General features: G+C 41.3%; 1 protein-coding gene across 2 annotated transcripts in view; it reads right to left on the reverse strand.

Moving 5' to 3' along the window:
- The window catches only part of filip1l (filamin A interacting protein 1-like), a 107,601-nt gene that overhangs the window by 16,010 nt on the left and 74,315 nt on the right, over positions 1 to 17,276 (reverse strand). Inside the window, exon 1 of one of the 2 annotated variants that reach the window (XM_033615696.2) lies at positions 5,289 to 5,436. The exons of the other annotated variant lie outside the window; for it this stretch is intronic. The gene's annotated coding sequence lies outside the window, so the exon portion shown is untranslated. Of the gene's footprint in view, positions 1 to 5,288; positions 5,437 to 17,276 lie in introns of those variants that run through there. 2 annotated transcript variants of the gene reach the window in all.

Here is a 17,276-nt window from a genome sequence, read left to right on the forward strand (position 1 = left end):
TTAATTGACACTGGATGTAATCCTGAAATGAGGAGCACTTGTGGATAGTCTATACTTGGTTTGTTTTTATACCAGTGACTCTTGAAATCACCAATCCAGACTACAAAAAAATCCTGACAGTAATGTCAAATCTCCTAAACTGGACTACTTTTACCTAATATCTCTACATACAAAATCCTGACGGGGTACAAAGTTCCCAAATGATGTCAAGGTACATTGCTCATGTGCCATTAGATGCAGTTTCAGTGCATAGCCAGGGTCAGTAAGTCTGGCACATGCACACATCACCAGGCCAAAGTGCCTGCAGTCCCTGAGGATGGTATGTTATGACTGCTGTGTGTGCAGCTGCCAGGCATTTCCACACAGATGGCCCACTGGCATGGAACAATCCTTTAATTAAGGGGTTCCTCTACTATCAGCCCTTCTCCCCCTCACCAAAACCACCACCACCTACCCTCCCCATTTTTTTTCTTATACATTTAAAGGAATTCCCCCTGCTTCCAGAGGCAATTACAGTCCCACAGAGTTTATACAGAAATCCCCCCACACACACAAACGCACACTTTTAGGGATCACTAATTCCACATGTACACTTGCATTGTGGGCCATGATGTAAGTGTGGAAGGGTGGGTCACTTCTCAGCAGCAGAGTGCGTGTCATTTCTCTCTCCAGTAGCGGCTAAAGGGAGGCAGCGGGTACAGGGACACATGTAACTGCATCCATGTGTTCCAATTAGATCCAGACAAAATAACACTGCATAAAATATTAGAGGGACATGCATAAGATTCATTGTTAGTGTGGTTTGGGTGAATTGGGAGATTTTTGTGGCCGCGTTTCAAGAAGCAAATACCCTACTATTATTATTTATTATGATTTATGCTGTAAACTTTATTTTATGTAAACTGTATCCTGTTGAAACTGAAAATAAAGCTCTAACAGGATGTGCCATTCAACCAGGGTATGGTCAGAGTCAGAGGGTTGGTTGCAGTAATTCCATTTTATTTCACTTTACACTTCTACTCCACTACAATTTGAGGGCAAATGTTTTTTAATATTTCACTCCAGCACATTTATTTAAAAGTCATCTGCTTCAGTGGTTACATTAAAGCTACGGTTGGTAACTTTTATGAAAATAACTTTTTGTTGTATTTGCTAAGACTGTGACAGATAATCTTTGAAGAAATACGTTTCCTCTGGCTCCTCCTAGTGTTCCTAATGGCATTCGAACGAATCCACCACGCCTGAACTAAACAACCGATTACAGCCGAGGAGTGTCAAGCGCAGTTGTCAGTCATGTCAATCACTGCTTGTAAACTGTAGTCAAACTCAAACTAGGCAGCGCTGATCAAATATGAATCAAAATTTTGTTCTTGCCTCAAGATATTTTGAGAAACATATTTTAGTGTAAGGCCTTTGCACAGAGTCTGTTTGTTTTTTCTTTGTCGGAAATTATCGCACGTCACTATGTGTCAATCATGTTTGCACACTGAGTACAAAACTTAAAGAGGAGACAAAAGAGGAAACGTCCATTCAGTTCGTCACAATAAAATGCTTTGGAATCAGTGTGTAAGGTTTTTGTGCGTAATGATTTTTTTTTTTTTTTTTGATTTTTTTTTTTTTTCCAGAAAAATGCATCTGAAAAAAACAGACTCAGTGTGCAAAGGCCTTAAGATGAGAAAGCTTGTTTTAGCTTTTTAACATGGCGATTGAGTCACAAACATTCTCATTTCACAGCTAAACAGTACACTAAAATATGTTTCTGAGAACGTCCGAGGCGAGAAAAAAGCACTACAGCGACAGAATCTTGATTCACATTTGATCAGTGCTGCCTCATTTGACACTTTGACAACAGTTCATGAGCAGTGATTGACAGCTGTATTGAAGACTCCTCTGCTCTGATTGGTTGTTTTCATCTGCATGCAGTATTGCCATTGGAAGAATATGAGGAGGAGGAGGAACACGATTTTTAACTGACTATCTGGCTCGTGTACTTGTGTCAGGATACAGTGGAAGTTTTAGAGAAAAAATAATTTTATATAAATTACAAACTACAGCTTTAATACAAAATACACTCAACTATAAGATTATGTGGTATATAGAGTTGTTAAAGTTAACTCCACCACCGACTGCAGCTTTAAAGCACTTTCATTTTTGGTTCTTTAAGTATCTTTTGATGCTTATATTTCTGTCATTTTACTATAAATTTGAAATGCATGGCTTTAATTGTCACACAGTATTTCTACACTGTGCTACTACTGCATTTAATTGAAGTAAAAGATCTGACATTTTGTGCTACTGGGCATTATGGTTTCCAACTAAAGCTGTAAACCAAAACCCAATCCCACCTAAAGTTTTTGTACACTCCTTCTTTATTCTTTAAGGAGTATTCCAGGTGCTGAGATTATTTTTCTGTCCAGCTTTATTGACTTTAAGTTTGCCCTTGTAATACTGGCTGCAAGCAGTGTTGATAAAACACTTTAATCATCTTTACTCTCAAGGACCTTGGATAAGAGTGTCGTGCGAGGGACCTTATCTTGAAACATGCATGTGTTGAAAAATGACATTTTCTTTGAATGGATTGTGTACGTAGAGACATGCAGTTGCTAAGTGAAACAAGCAGACATCTCTCTTACAAACCAGCCTGTCGCCTGTAATCACTGTTTATTCAGTGTCTTATCTCAGTCCCCCCCCCTGTTTTTCTAGTGATGTCATCAGCCGAAATAGACAGAGAAATGTACTTTGTTCCCTTGTACTGAAAACTATGCTTATCACTCTGTTTTAAACTACATCTAAATCCTGAGCTGGATAATAAGCCTGTATGCTGCATGCAAGGGCACTTTGTGCTAATAAAGCAAACCCTTCAGAGGAAACTACACGGCTCCTACGCTCAAACACACTGCCCGCCTCACAGCAGTAAAATCACTTGTAGCTCTTTATGGGACTATATTGCTCTATTCCCGATGTACTTTGCGGTACGTAAGGAAATGTTAGTCCAGATCAGTTGTTCCTGAACTTTTTCTCATCAGGAACACACACATAGATGAGTGAATTTGGCCAGCAGATCCACATCTGAGACCATTTTTCGTGTTGGTATAATTTACTGCAGATTTGCAAGTCTGCATATAGTTGGAGGCACAAAAGACAGGATGACCTTTAGTGAAAAAACATCATCCTGCAGCTGACCCTAAACTAATGTCAGAGACCAATCATACTGTAACGAGTAGCAGTAGTTCATCAGACCAGCTTTCGCCATCTAATATAAGTCAGTAGAAGCCGTTGCTATATGCGCTCAGGGAGCACATAAATATTACAGCTGATCTAAATAGCATTTGTCCACATTTCCTCCCCCATCATGTTTTATCTGAGTGTTGTTAGAGAGCAGCTTGAGAGAACATTATTTTGGAGGAATGAATTGTAAAGTGCTGCACATAAAGTTGGTGACATAACAGTTTCATGGCTATCAACATTACAAGGCACCTTACCACCCACTCTGCAGCCTGAAGAACCTTTGCAACAGGCACTAATTTCAGATTGGTTTCCTCTAAAAATGGATGCATGACCACCAAGGCGGGCCATTAAGGTGTCATGATAAAATGGCTTGCAAAGAGTTGTTTGGTGGATTAGGCCTCCAAATTGGGATTTCCTAACTTTACAGGTTTGTGGCTTTGTTTCACCTATATATTTTTCTTAAATTTAAGTGAATGCCATTAATAAAGAAAAGGAAACATCCAGCTGGGAGCAGTCACAACCAGCCACAGCTTTACAGAGGGCTTCCCTCTCTTTACGTGGCTCCTGAAGCTGGAAACTGTGGCTCACCCGCTGCTTAAAGCAGTGTTACACGTTCCATATGTCATTCCCTAACCACAAGTGATTAGGTCATGTATGTACAGGCCGATATATCCTGCACACACACATCTACACCTCTGCTTTAACGTGTGGATGGTGGGTCAAACGCTCTCTTGTGTGACTGAGTTTGGGGGGGGGGGGGGGGGGGGGGGGGTGATTGATGCAGTGCATGGACTGGATGTAAAGTCCACACAGGCTAAGTGATATACCCCGAAAGTGCAATCAACATGTGTAAAATATGTACCTCGGATATTTATTAACTTACCCATAGTGGTGATATGCTTAATGGAGTGGTGGAGACCTAAATGTGTCCTAAAACAGTTTCGTATTGTGTGTGTATGAATAAATTAGATTATACAGTGTTTCCAAAATGCCAAATGCTACATGAGTCCTCCATTAACACCACAGATTATTATTTCCTGAAAGCATAGCTGCTGTTTAATGCAAGAGAAGCTCTTTGTTCCATTAGTATCCGTTTCATTAATGTAGTAAAAGTTGTTGGCAGTAATCAGAGCAAGAGTCACTATTTTCATTTTTCATTTTAGATAAAGATTTTCACAACCACAGTCAATCAGGAAAGACAAGAAATGAATTAATCTGATCATAAAAAGCAACCAAATGTTCATGATTCATTAAAATACTGAATAAATGGGCTGTACATGCAGTTTATATCTAAAATATGTTGTCTAGTGTCTGCCGTATGCTGTCTTTTTTCTTTACTATACACCTGGAATGCCACATGATCCTTTTTCATTTTGGTATCTTGGTGCGTGCAAAACTAAATCATCAGTATTTAAACAATTATGTTACCTTGACAGTTCTTACCCAGTAAATTTACAGGCTATAAATGCGGCATGCTCAACACCACAATCTGACAACACTGAGATTCATTGCTGTCTGAATACTTCTTATCTTCAGTCAAGTTTGCAATGACAGATAAACAACACCACAGCATTTAAGGATTCTGAATCAAGATGTGATTCAGCATTTCTTTATGGTCGTATAAAATTGAATTAAATGTGAAATTACATTGATATAATACAACTTCTTGCTTAGAGACATTAATGAAGTTCCAGTCATAGTTTATATACATTTAACACATTTTAAAAAGCATTTAAAACTTGAACTCCCTTAGATTTTGTTTAACTTTTGCTGACTTAGAAAACTTAATTCTACAGTTTTTTTTAACTTCTTAGACTAGTTGTATTGAACATGTGATCCACAAACGTTAAAAGTAACTTACACTAACTACACACACTAAATGCCTTCTCTAAAGCTCAAAGAAATACTATTAAAAACACACATCTTGAAACTTTAGTACACAAGAACACCAGTATGAAATGATGCCACTCTGAACATCTGTACGTCTCCAAGCCAATCACCAGATCAACAACTCTTAAAAAGTTTTTAAACTTTTTCCTACTAATGTTCAGTGTGCCTACCTGTGCCAAAGGCTTTCCCGGCTTCACTGCCATAAGCTCATCATCTTGCCGTACAACACCCGAGCCTCAACTCTTCCTCTGTGTGTGTGTGTCTCACTCTCTGAGTAGCTGTAATGTGGGCATTCCTTCAGTCAGACCAAACAATAAGGGATGTGCTCCCTGCCTATGGACCATTACATCATCAGCATGTCCTTATATGGAGCTTTGCATTGCAGAGGCTTGCAAGAAGGGGGTGTGCTTTCTCACATGTGTAGCTGTGCGGTGTGTACATGTGTGTGCGCATGTCTGAGCGAGTCTCCTGAAGTAACTGTTTAACTAGAGGATGTGGCAGAGAAGAGGGAAAGGTTTCTCTTGACGTATGTACTGTGTGAAATATCTGCCAGGTCTGTCACTGCTGCGGAGGCAGGGCAGTAGGTGAAGAGAGACAAGGAGTTCGAGTTGCAGTGTTTCCTTCTGGCTCTTGTCAACATCAGTCATTGATTCAGCCAAGGAGGGCGGAAAAAGGAATCAGCTTTCAAAGTTATTAAGAAAATCTTGGATGAGGATTTGTAATTGAGACCAATACTGCAGAACAAGACAAGACATGTAACACGTTGTCTTTGATGGGTGAAATGTATATTCACAAACCACACCTAAGAGATACCCTGACATTTTGACAGTTTCACTGAAATGGTTTGTTGGAAATACCATTCCTGATTGAAAACATGGAGCGCTACCAAGCGGCATCTTCTGGGACTGAAAAATGAAGCCAGTGCAAAGTGCCAAAAACTTCAGTTCCTCTAACAGCCACTTGAGGATGGCTCCAAAATTAAGTTAGTTCCCCCATGTTAACATGCTTAACTTTACAGCAAAAATTAACATGCTTACAGTCTGGTACAAAAACACATTTTTTGGTCTGTAGGGGGGATGAATGTTTAACTCACTACTTAAATTTTGTTAAGATTTAAAGTCCTGCAAAACCAAGGGCTTGACTGCTTTGAGTGACAGGTTTGAGGTGTAACCACCAGGGCTGGGTATAGTTAGAAAAATTGCAGTACTGATACAAATGCCTGTACTCTTACAATGATACCAATACCAATGGAGTACATCATTCGATATCCATAATTTGAGTGGAGTGGTGTGGTAGAGCCCTACTTTTGAGCATTTTGGTGACATCTCAGCACGTTAAACTGCAAATTCTGTTGATGCACTGCGCCCAACTTCACTACACCACGGTTTGTATAGGTTGTAGTCACTGCTGCGGGAGTGTGAGCTCCATGCCAGGGATAGTAGCGAGAGTTCACCTTGCCACACACAGTAACAGGGCTAACTGTCAGCACCACATGGCTAACATCACCTGACAGTTTTTAATAGGTTAAACGACTGCATTGAGCCATTTTAGTGTTGAATATTTTGGGACCATTTAATGGCTAAGTGTTGGGTGTTAGCCGCTGCCACTGCTTTAGCTTATGCTGAGCAGGCACATGTTAAACAGACCATTCGCTGGAGGAGATTGGCTCCAGATATGGCAGCAAAAGAAATGTTGATCCGGTGGGGGGTCAGGACGGTCTGGGATCAGACCCTCGGTGCAAAGAAAGATCAAATGCAGGTATAGTTTGACTGGAAAAGTTTCAATACTGCTTGGTACTGGGTTATTTTTGTCAATGCCTTAAAGGTATCAAGTACTGACACCCGGCCATAGTCACCACAGTCTACAAGTAAGATCCACCCCTCAGTCCACAGCTCCACCTTCTTGTCTTAATATGGTCACTACTGGCTCCAAAAATCCAAGATGGTGACAGCCAAAACGCAAAATTTAAGGCTTCAAAACTGGAGTCCACAAATGGATGCTTGACATCATTGTGGCTACTTCTATACACGCTACTAGCTGTACAAGGGTAGTCCAAGGGATGTTTTGGGGCATACAGTAACTGATTTAGTTGACAGGAATTCATCTTTCCTCTTAAAATGTTCCTTTGCAATGGCTCAATCTATGCCATTAATTCTTTACACTTAACAACAGTGATGAAAGTATTCAGATACTTACTGAGCAGAAGTTGAAATGTCGCAATGTAAAAATACTCCATTACAAGTAATTCAAAATTTAAGTAACATTCATTAAGAAAATTCTTAGGCTTATTTGCTTTCTTGCTGATAGTGAGATGAGAACATCAATACCACTCTCATGCCTGTATGGCAAATTTGAAGCTACAGCCAGGACACAGTTAGCATAAAGACTGGCATTAAAAGAAAACAACTAGCGTGGCTATTTTCAAAGGAAAATAAAAAAATCTGCCTACCAGCACCTATAAAGCTCACACTTTATATCTTGTTTGTTTTATCCATACAAATACCATACTTGGGTACGTTGTTACTTTCCTCTACTGGTATACAATACATGCAGCCAACATTGTGAGAATATCTGAGGTAAGGGTTGGGTATTTAAACACCTGTTGGTGTAAAAGTGGCTTTAAGCTAATGGCTCCACAAACATAATAAAGGCTTTTCATGCAGCAGTGTAATCGTAGCTTAAGGCAGCCACACATTGCTCTTTATCAGTGGCACATTGTTCAGCTCACAATGCCTCAGTCTTTACTTTGATTATCAGATTGCTCTTACCTAACTCATACATTTCTCAGGCCATAGCTGGGGACTGAATCTATCTTTTAAAATTCTCAACATTGTGCGTCATCTATTGTCATATGATGGGAGCAAAATTTCTAGAGATTTTTCAGGGAGGTTATTGCTTAGCTGTCAGTGTTTCTATTGTTCTGAGAAAAATGTGCCCTGTTGATTCAAACAATGGGGTCGGTGACACTGCATGGTGCAGAAACATACGGGCAGCTCAAGTACTGACTTCCTGACAAACACACAACCTCATGTTTGGTGTAAGACGACAATGCATGACATGCAGTAAGACAGTAAATTAGTCACATATACATATCAGTCTGTGAAAACACAAAGTGTGTTCTGTCACTATGTGCGTTCAGGCAGTATGTTGCAGTTCTAACTGATTGCACCCGTGCAAGCGAATAACAAGGGCAAGACTCTTTCTGCCTCATGCATACGAAATGAAATAAGTCATGGCTACACAATGGCTGAGGTCACTGTTCTTAAATGTTATGAGCTTTGCCAGCCGAGCAGAGGGATGCAGATATTTGCTGGATTCATTTAAAGCTGCACCAGGGAAGACATTTATGTAAAAATACAAACATACGTCTTTGACTTGCATAAGCAGTCAATCAACTCGTCATCCAACCTGGCTTGATGACCCGTTGACCACGCTTGCCAAACACAGTAACAAGTCTTGTCCCACATGTGCTATCATTAATATCCAGCTTTAAAGGATGTAATTACACATCAGACTTACAGTAATGATGGGGAACCAGGCTGGTATGTTCAGCTTTAGTCCATAAGCATCTACTAACCATCTTCACCAACCTTCTGGACAACTCTTAGTCCAGAAATGTAAAACAGAAAACTTCCATCCCTGGCCAACAGTGTACTCCAAGCAAAATTTAATTAGGCACTTTCAAAATGTTGATGAATACAACAAACGCCAGCATACACACTGTGACTTGAAGTCGTTTAGTTGCAGATGGAGCAGCTTTCGTGCTTCGCAGCGGGAGCTAGACACGACTCGCAAATTCCTAAAAAGAGGTAAACCTAAAACATGTGGCCGAGACGACTAAATGCAAAAACTTGCAATTAATCCCAGTTTTTTCAACCAATTGGAGGAGACTGTTGTTGGATGATAATGAATGAGGCTATGTGAAAAGGTTTGGATGGCCAGCTCCAGCACACAGCGCCAATAGAAGCCAAAGACAGCATTTCTTTTTTGGTCAGGAACGTCGTCATGTTGCCTGTTCAAACACACCAAATTTGATTTTTGTTTGGAGAAAACTGCAACTCTTAAACTTGTCATTCAATACACTGACCACTCTGATGGGGTAGACTTTTCTTTAAGCGCCGTATGGTAATTGTCACATGTGTTGTTGACAGCTAAAGGCCAGGGGGATAAGAGACTGGAGGAACTGGGAGAACAACCAGAATGACATGGCTGAGCTCCCTGCTGAGACTGCAACCTTGCCTCTTTCTCGCCTCTCAAAGAAACCAGTTCCTGTGTCCACTTGAAAGCATCACATCTCGTTTGCTGAGAGACTTTCCCCTGAAGCACTTTTAAGTCTTTAAAGTACCATTGTAAAACTTTGCCACAAGGCCATGGGAATTGCGGAACTGTAGCGCACACTTGGGTCAAGCAGGATTGATTTCAGGCAATTTAAAACACAATATATCAGTGTCACAGAGTCCAACAACTGCCCACTGAGCTCCAACTCCAAACTATGATGTATTTTTGTGTTCTCTCCTATTTCCTTGCAACAAACAGTTTGTTCTTGGAGCAAACAATTCGGTCATCCAAAATTAGATTCTATTTCTGGATCTGGACATATTTGGGGCCCTGAGTACTGTATACATGAAACAGATGTTGGGGATCAAACACAAACGCAGGCCACACAAACATGTTTGCTGTGACAAGCCTCTGCCAAATGACAAATAGTGGGGAGATGAAGATGTATTATGTAACCTCTATGGGATGACTATCGCGCTGACAATACACAAAAGTATGCACGGGTTTGGGGTTTGGTTTGCATGAGCAACGTGTGCGGTTCGGCAAGGCGGTTGTTAAATCCCAAGGCAGGGTCCGCCGGTATTTCAACATGCTGCCATGTTCCTCTGAGCTGAAACTTCCTGGAAATCTCAAGAGGGTACAAATGACAAGACATGAGCCACATGGATGAATGAAAGGATTTATCTGCTAAATGAAGCAGCAAACGATTTATAATTGGAAAACTAGTCCCCACCCAACTGAGACCTGCTCTCTATGTTCAGACCAGCATTATTACTGTGTCAAAAAAACACAGCCTCAGGGCGTCTTGTGGCCTAGTGGTTAAGATGCCTACCGTGTAATTGCAAAGTTTCAAGTTTTATTCTGACTGGGGACTTGTTGCATGTCATACTTTCTCTTTCACACACACAGTGACTGTCCAACAAAAACAAAGCAAGAAAAATGCAAAAGTAACCAAAAAACAAAAAAAGTTGACTCTAGATCAACTTCCCCCACAACATAACACGACATCATCTCAAAATGCACTAAATTGGCCAATTGAATATGTGCAAGCACACATACTTGGTAGATGACTTACTGTTTACTCCACAATTGTCAAGGGGGAGGCTAAAATTAAACCACTATGTGGAATTCTGGAGTGTTATGAATCTATTAGTGTATTTCCATTCACCAGTTTTTGTGCTCGTTTTCAATTTGTGTTTAAAAAATCTTGAGCGGAAATCACAAAAAGACAAAAACAAAAAAAAAAACATTGAGGTATTGCAAAAACATTCTGGTGGAAAAGAAAAAAGAAAGACAAGAAGATAAAAAGAAAATGTGATAAAATCAACCCAATCGCCAGAAAGAATGTTGGAATGGTACGTTTTTGTAAACCACAGATACAGTTGCATGTTATGTAGCATTCATTCATTCTCCATAACTGTTTATCCTGTTAGGGGTAGTGGGGGAGCTGGAGCCTATCCCAGCTGACATTGGGCGAGAGGTGGTGTACACCCTGGACAGGTCACCAGACTATCACATATCACAGGAATGACATAATAGAGACAGACAACCATTCACGCTCACATTCACACCTACGGCCAAGTTGAGTCACCAATTAACCTGCATGTCTTTAGACTGTGGGAGAAAACTGGGGAAAGCCCACACTGACACGGGGAGAACATGCAAACCCCACACAGAAGTGTGAGCCAGAAATCCTCTTGCTGTGAGGCAACAATGCTGACCACTGTACCACCGTGCCGCTTTGTCATCTATTAACAAAGCAGCGACATTTCGGTAAAAAACAACTGCTTTTTGTGGCACTATCCCTATTGGAAAAAAGTGACAGATTGCTACAAAACACCCATGTCTGGTGCCTAAAAGCCGCTGTCAATGCAGCAATGTCTTGAATTTTTGTTGGAATTGAATAGTGGTGTCTACCAGATACAGCCAATAGCCACCAATTAGTTGTTACTGCCATTTGACACAGTGCTGAGGCACTGTCTCTGTTAGCCGCTCTCCTCCTGTCCTCTCTGCACAGTTAATTCAGTTCAATTCAATTCAATTCAATAGAACTTCATTTATTGTCTGAAGAAATTCTTGTGCCAGAGAAAGCTTCAAATTAAAGTAACCACAATTAAAACGATTCACAGCCAATAACAACCAGTGGGTTTCCTGGCTCAGTGTCACTACCTGGGCTCAGTTTCATAACAATAGAGTATAAATATCAGGCAGAATATACAAATATACAAGACGAGTGTTTTCTAGGAGCACGTGCTGTGTTGGCACGAGCTAACACAGCACAACATGATCTCTCCCCTACTTGTCATGTTTTGCCACCTGGGCCGAAGCCCCGCAGCAGCGGTCAACATTCAACACCGAGCCGTTAATCTCACAACAACACTGACACGTTGACACATATAAATTGTGAAAATGTGATGTATTGATGGTTTGCAGAAACGTAGAATGATGACATTTTATTCTGGCGACTGGGCTGATCATAGAACAATTGAAACAGACTCTAATTGCTTCTTATTATTATTCTGCAATTGCTTAATGGCACCTGTCTGGAGAAATAATGCATTTTATCTTGATGCAATCAACTCCTAACATTCACACAACAGCAGTGGGGGGAAACGTGCATTCATTTGACTTTTGCCAATTTTCTGGAAATCTGTTTAAAATTAGCGTTATATTTCTTATTACTCACACTGTCAAACCTCTCACTTGTACCTGCTTCAACATGTTGACACCAATGCATGGGGTTATATTGGGTCTGAATGCCCACTTAGACCTCAAAGAAAAAGGGGTTTTTTTTGGGGAGTTTTTCCTTATCCGCTGTGAGGGTCTTAAGGACAGAGGGATGTCGTATGCTGTAAAGCCCTGTGAGGCAAATTGTGATTTGTGATATTGGGCTTTATAAATAAAATTAAATTGAATTGAATTGAAAGACTTGGCTTCTACTTTTAAGGTTATATGAGTGAACACATGATATTGGATATCTCTGATTTGTGTTACTCAAGCAGTCTTGGACCAAACGTGAAGAAAAGTATAGCTGTCATATGTGTGCATTTAAATGTTGCCAATGCGTGCAAGACACCTGTGTGAGATTTTGTGAGTGCACATATGTGTGTGTGCCTGATATAAGCATGAAACTGATAAAGCATTAATGAGCAAACCAGATGGAAACAAGTTTTCCTACCTCTGTGAGAGCCACAGAGGTAGGAAATGCACGTCTGTGTGACACACATTTCCACGTTTTTTTTTTTTGCCCTGTAGCAATAAGTGTGAGCAGCAGAACCAGACAAAGTCAGAGACAAAGGCACACACTCACTCTCTCCACTGAGCGTGATTTTGTGTTTGGTGTGATTTCTGTTGCACATCAGACAAACCGCCCTCTCTGCAGCCGTCACAGACGAGGCCCGGTCTTGCCCTGTACACTCAGCGCTGTCTGACACACACATGCTGGTGCGGTGCACACAGCCCAGGGGCTGATTACCTGACATACATACATGACATCATCGGCTTGTAATCAAATCCATATGTCTCCTTCCCTCTTCCCCCTTCTCTTGCTCTATCTCTATCTCTCACTGGAATTCTTTCACTCTTTTTATCCACCCATGACTCTGTCTCCACATTCCTCTTTCTGCTTGCTCCCTTCTCCTCTCTTGTACAGTCTTTCTCCATCTTTGTCCACTACCTTTTTTTTCCTGTCCGTCTCTTGTTTCTGATCTCAGCCTGGGCCTCAGCATGGGATTCGCTGTAAAAATGGAACGCAATTTTGATTGCCAGGCTAAAAACCCTCATGTGGACGTTTGCTGGTCTTTTATGGCCAAAATCTGTTTTTATGGCCATTCTCTGGCTGAAGACCTTTTGTTCATTGTTGTGATGACATGTTGTACAGTCCAAATAGTTGTTTTTACCCGTTAGAGGTGGACATGATTCATCTGTGTTTGTGTTCTCCCTCTTTAACCTGCATTCTCTCTTTCTCTTTATTGGGTTGTCTTCATGATTTCATCTCTTTTGGATGCTGTTAACACAACTTCTTGTCATTAATGCAGCCTAGTCCCAGTCCCACAGTGTTAAATATGCCACATGGGCAGTGTCCCTGCTGGCACCATTAACGTCTGTGTGAGAGACATCAGGCTTTCCACCAACTTCAGCGTAAACCCATCTATGCAATAATGAGACGCTCGAAGCAAAACATAATTCAAAGAGCATGAAGGTTCGCTCCGGCAGAAGGGTACCAGACTTTGACCCAGGAGAGCATTGTTAAGAGACCAACAAACAACAACACTGGTTGCGGGGTAGCCGGGTGTTTTTTGGCAACAAACTGCTGCCTCTCCAGCTGTGTTTGGGGCACTCACAACTAGGTTTTTTTTGGCAGCACCCTGCTGCCTTTGTGGTCACATTTGTGGCGCTCATGCCACGCCACTGCCTTTCCAGCTGTTTTTATGGCACTCAACGTCAGATGTTTTTCTATAGACATGCTACTGCCTTTCCAGCAGCGTATGTAGCACTCAGAGATGGGTGACGGCCATATCTGTGGCACTCAAAGCTGGTTGTTTTTTGGCAACCATGACCAAGTAGTTTTGTTGCCTAAACCTAACCACTGACCCCTTCTTATTGCCACATTTGTGGCACTCAGAATTGTGTGTTTTTTGGCAACATCTGTGTTCTTTTCCAAAGCACAACAAAGTTGTTTTGTTGCCACAGCCAAACCACTGACCCATTCTTATCGCTGCATGTGTGGCACTCAAAGTGGGGTGTTTTTTGACAACACATCGCTGCCTTTCTGGCCGTGTTTGTGGCACTCATAGCTGAGTATTTTTGGGAACATTATGCAATATTTTCCTAACAATAATCATGCGTGTTTGTTGCCTAAACCAAACCAGTGACCTCATCTTACAGGCAACCCCTTCTACATCAAGATACAACAGAAAAGGCTGCACTCAACAACATTTTAGTAATGCCCAGGGCTTCTGGCCAAGAGGCAAGATATGACGAGTAGAGATGAGATCATGTTGTATTAATGACACCCTTTGCCATCTAGTGAACTGTAGTCATCATCCAGTTGCTCGCACTCACACCCCGTAGGCACAACTTGCAAGCACAAGCGCATTACCCAAAACGTCATGTGACATACACAAAATGTTAGCTACATGATAACAACTAGCTTACCATTTGCAAATTACTTTATCAGCTGACATTACAAAGCAACCAACAGCAGAGCCATGGAGTGTAGCTTTACAGCTAGCTGACTAATGTTAGCAGGTAAAGTTATTGGGTAAGCTAGCGACAACAGGGAGTCCAGGGAGTTTGAATAAGCAGACATTATCCACTGAAGACAGTGTGTTGCTATGTTAGAGAGCTCATGGGCAACTGAGAAAGTTGGTAAGGTCTCAGATTTTAAATTATGTTACAACCTGTTCCCCCACTGGTAGTAAAAAAGGATTCATACATGTAAAAAGGTTGCATACAGAACCATAAAGTTATTTTAGTCTGAGCACATGGTGTACAAACATGGGGGGGACGACCTCAACCTTTCACTCCCTCTTTGTGCCAGCTGTAATCCTCTGGGAGGTTTGTAGCACTAAAGGCATGTCTGCTATCCTCTTAAAAAAGGATTACTAGGTTAGTTTACTTCTCCAGATACTTGTCACTCACAAAAGTTTATATATTATCCTTCGTTTGGCTGCTAACAAGAAATGAACTTGATGTTCGGACTCAGAAAATTATCAAACAGCATATTTTTGGGCAGCAGCTACTGTTACTGTTTGACTGAAGGAAAATCCAAGTGTGTGTTCTTTTCTGGTGAGTCTGTCTGTATCTGTCTCCATAACTCACTGTCACTGTTACATAACTAGGATTTTGCAGACTCATGCATCCTCAAGAGACCCACAGAGCACCTTGCCGTTTACACTTATATCTCCCGCTTTATTGTTTGTCTTTATTTGTGTTCTGTTCTGTTTGAAAAGAAGGGTTAAATATTTTTTATATGATTAGAAAAACCTATGAAACCATTTATTGGTTACTCATCTCCTGTTGTTTGAAATGTCAAGAGTCCACAGTTACTCATGTCTGATGCAATGAATTTGATAAGGGACCTCAAGTGTCTGTGAAATTTGAATGTCAGTACAGTCTTATTCATTCGCTATTTTAGTCTGCGTGGGTTGAATAATGGAGACAAACTGTTTCGAGATGTTTGAAGCACAGCCCATTTTTCTTAGTTTGTGATAGAATAATCTTGTTGTTCTTTCCCAAAGGCAGCAAAAGGAACGAATGGTTACCCATACCTGACCACATAACGAATGAAACACGTCATCCCACCACGGAGTGATATAAGATTATAGGCAGGAATCAGTCTCGCAGCTTCAGATTGAAGGGCTGGACCAGGTAGACAGGCTGTAATTTAGCTAACAACAGCTATTGCCTAACAAAGGATCACACGTGTAGTGAGAAAGTAGGAGAGGTGGGTACGTGTGTGTGTGTGTGTGTGTGTGTGTGTGTGTGTGTGAGTGTAGTCGACGGGGCAGGCGTGTCTGCTGCCCTCAATTGGTACAGCTGATAATCATTACCTCTCCAGCACTTTGGACTTTGATGTAAATCACAAACACTTAAGGAGGATGTTCCGATCGCTGTTTGTACAGACGTGGTGGATTTCAAAGCCCAGAGGCCATACATCAACCACCAGCCACTGCATGTACAGTATGGCAAAGTCTTGGCATCAGAGGGCGCACATAAAGGACTACAGACAGATCTAACCTTCTGAGATAGAAATTTCATTTATTTATCACTAATTTCAGTGGTGCTTAGAGCAAACGAAAATAGTACTCAAGTAAAGAGTAAAAAGTATCATAAAAAATACTGACATGGTGAGATACTTCATTAGATGCATTTATTACATCAATGTATTGCACTCAGACCATGGATATATAAACAGAACTGGATACAGCATTGGAAGCAGGACCTCATACGTTTCTATAAAAGCTGCACAGTGGTAGCCTGGAAATCCAGACCCAAATCTAGAAAGATTTAGGGTCTGGCCATGAGTAATGCAAATGGCCCAACTTGAGGGGTGGCACCAAGCATGCATTTGTAAATATGACTGTACGCAATTGGTAAACACTACGACCAATCAGAACAATACACGGGGTGACGTATCCAGAGCGCTACCAGTGGAGCTAACTGGTAGATTAGACGCTTGCCGTATCCGGTCGGCAAAACAGCAAAAACGTCCTTCTTGCAAAGGAAAGATTCGAGCGCTGTCTTCGTTTCCTCTTTTAGAGAAAAAGCCAAGTCTAACTCGTTCATTGTAGCGGCCAAAGCCGTTTCAAACAACTGGTGTTCATCCGTAGCCATCTTGCAATGGTTACTGACTGATTCCGGACTTCCTCGTCGCAGCGCTGTCGTCATCTGTTTAGCTCACCTCTGGCCCGCCTATATCAGATACACCGATGTGATTGGTGCAGCTCGGCTCCAGCAGCAGGGGTAATGAGCATCATTACTGATTGCCAGAGTGACTCGCTGAGCAAATTCAAATTGTGCTCTCGCGAGAACTCTGGATTTCCAGGGTAGCACAGTGGTGCATAACGCCAAAAACGTTTAACTGCTGCGAATAAAATCACCTGGATGATCGGCACTGCTTCCCCATGATTAGGCCGATAGAGCAAAAGCACTAGAGACCTCTACCAGCTGAGCCAAATGGGGATAAAATTGTTTAATTGTATGTCTCTTCTAGACTTTCAAAATGTTATCCGCTCAAAAGGATCAAATTCTGATCATACAAGTCATTGTTAGAATTGTGACACTCAAAAGAATGTGTCCCCTTACATATAGATGGATCTTTTACAGTGTAAGTCCATTGAAAAAGTCTTTTTGGGCCCAATGGCATCATGTGATGT

The sequence above is a fragment of the Epinephelus lanceolatus genome, chromosome 24 (assembly GCF_041903045.1).
Source record: "Epinephelus lanceolatus isolate andai-2023 chromosome 24, ASM4190304v1, whole genome shotgun sequence".
Taxonomy (NCBI): domain Eukaryota; kingdom Metazoa; phylum Chordata; class Actinopteri; order Perciformes; family Serranidae; genus Epinephelus; species Epinephelus lanceolatus.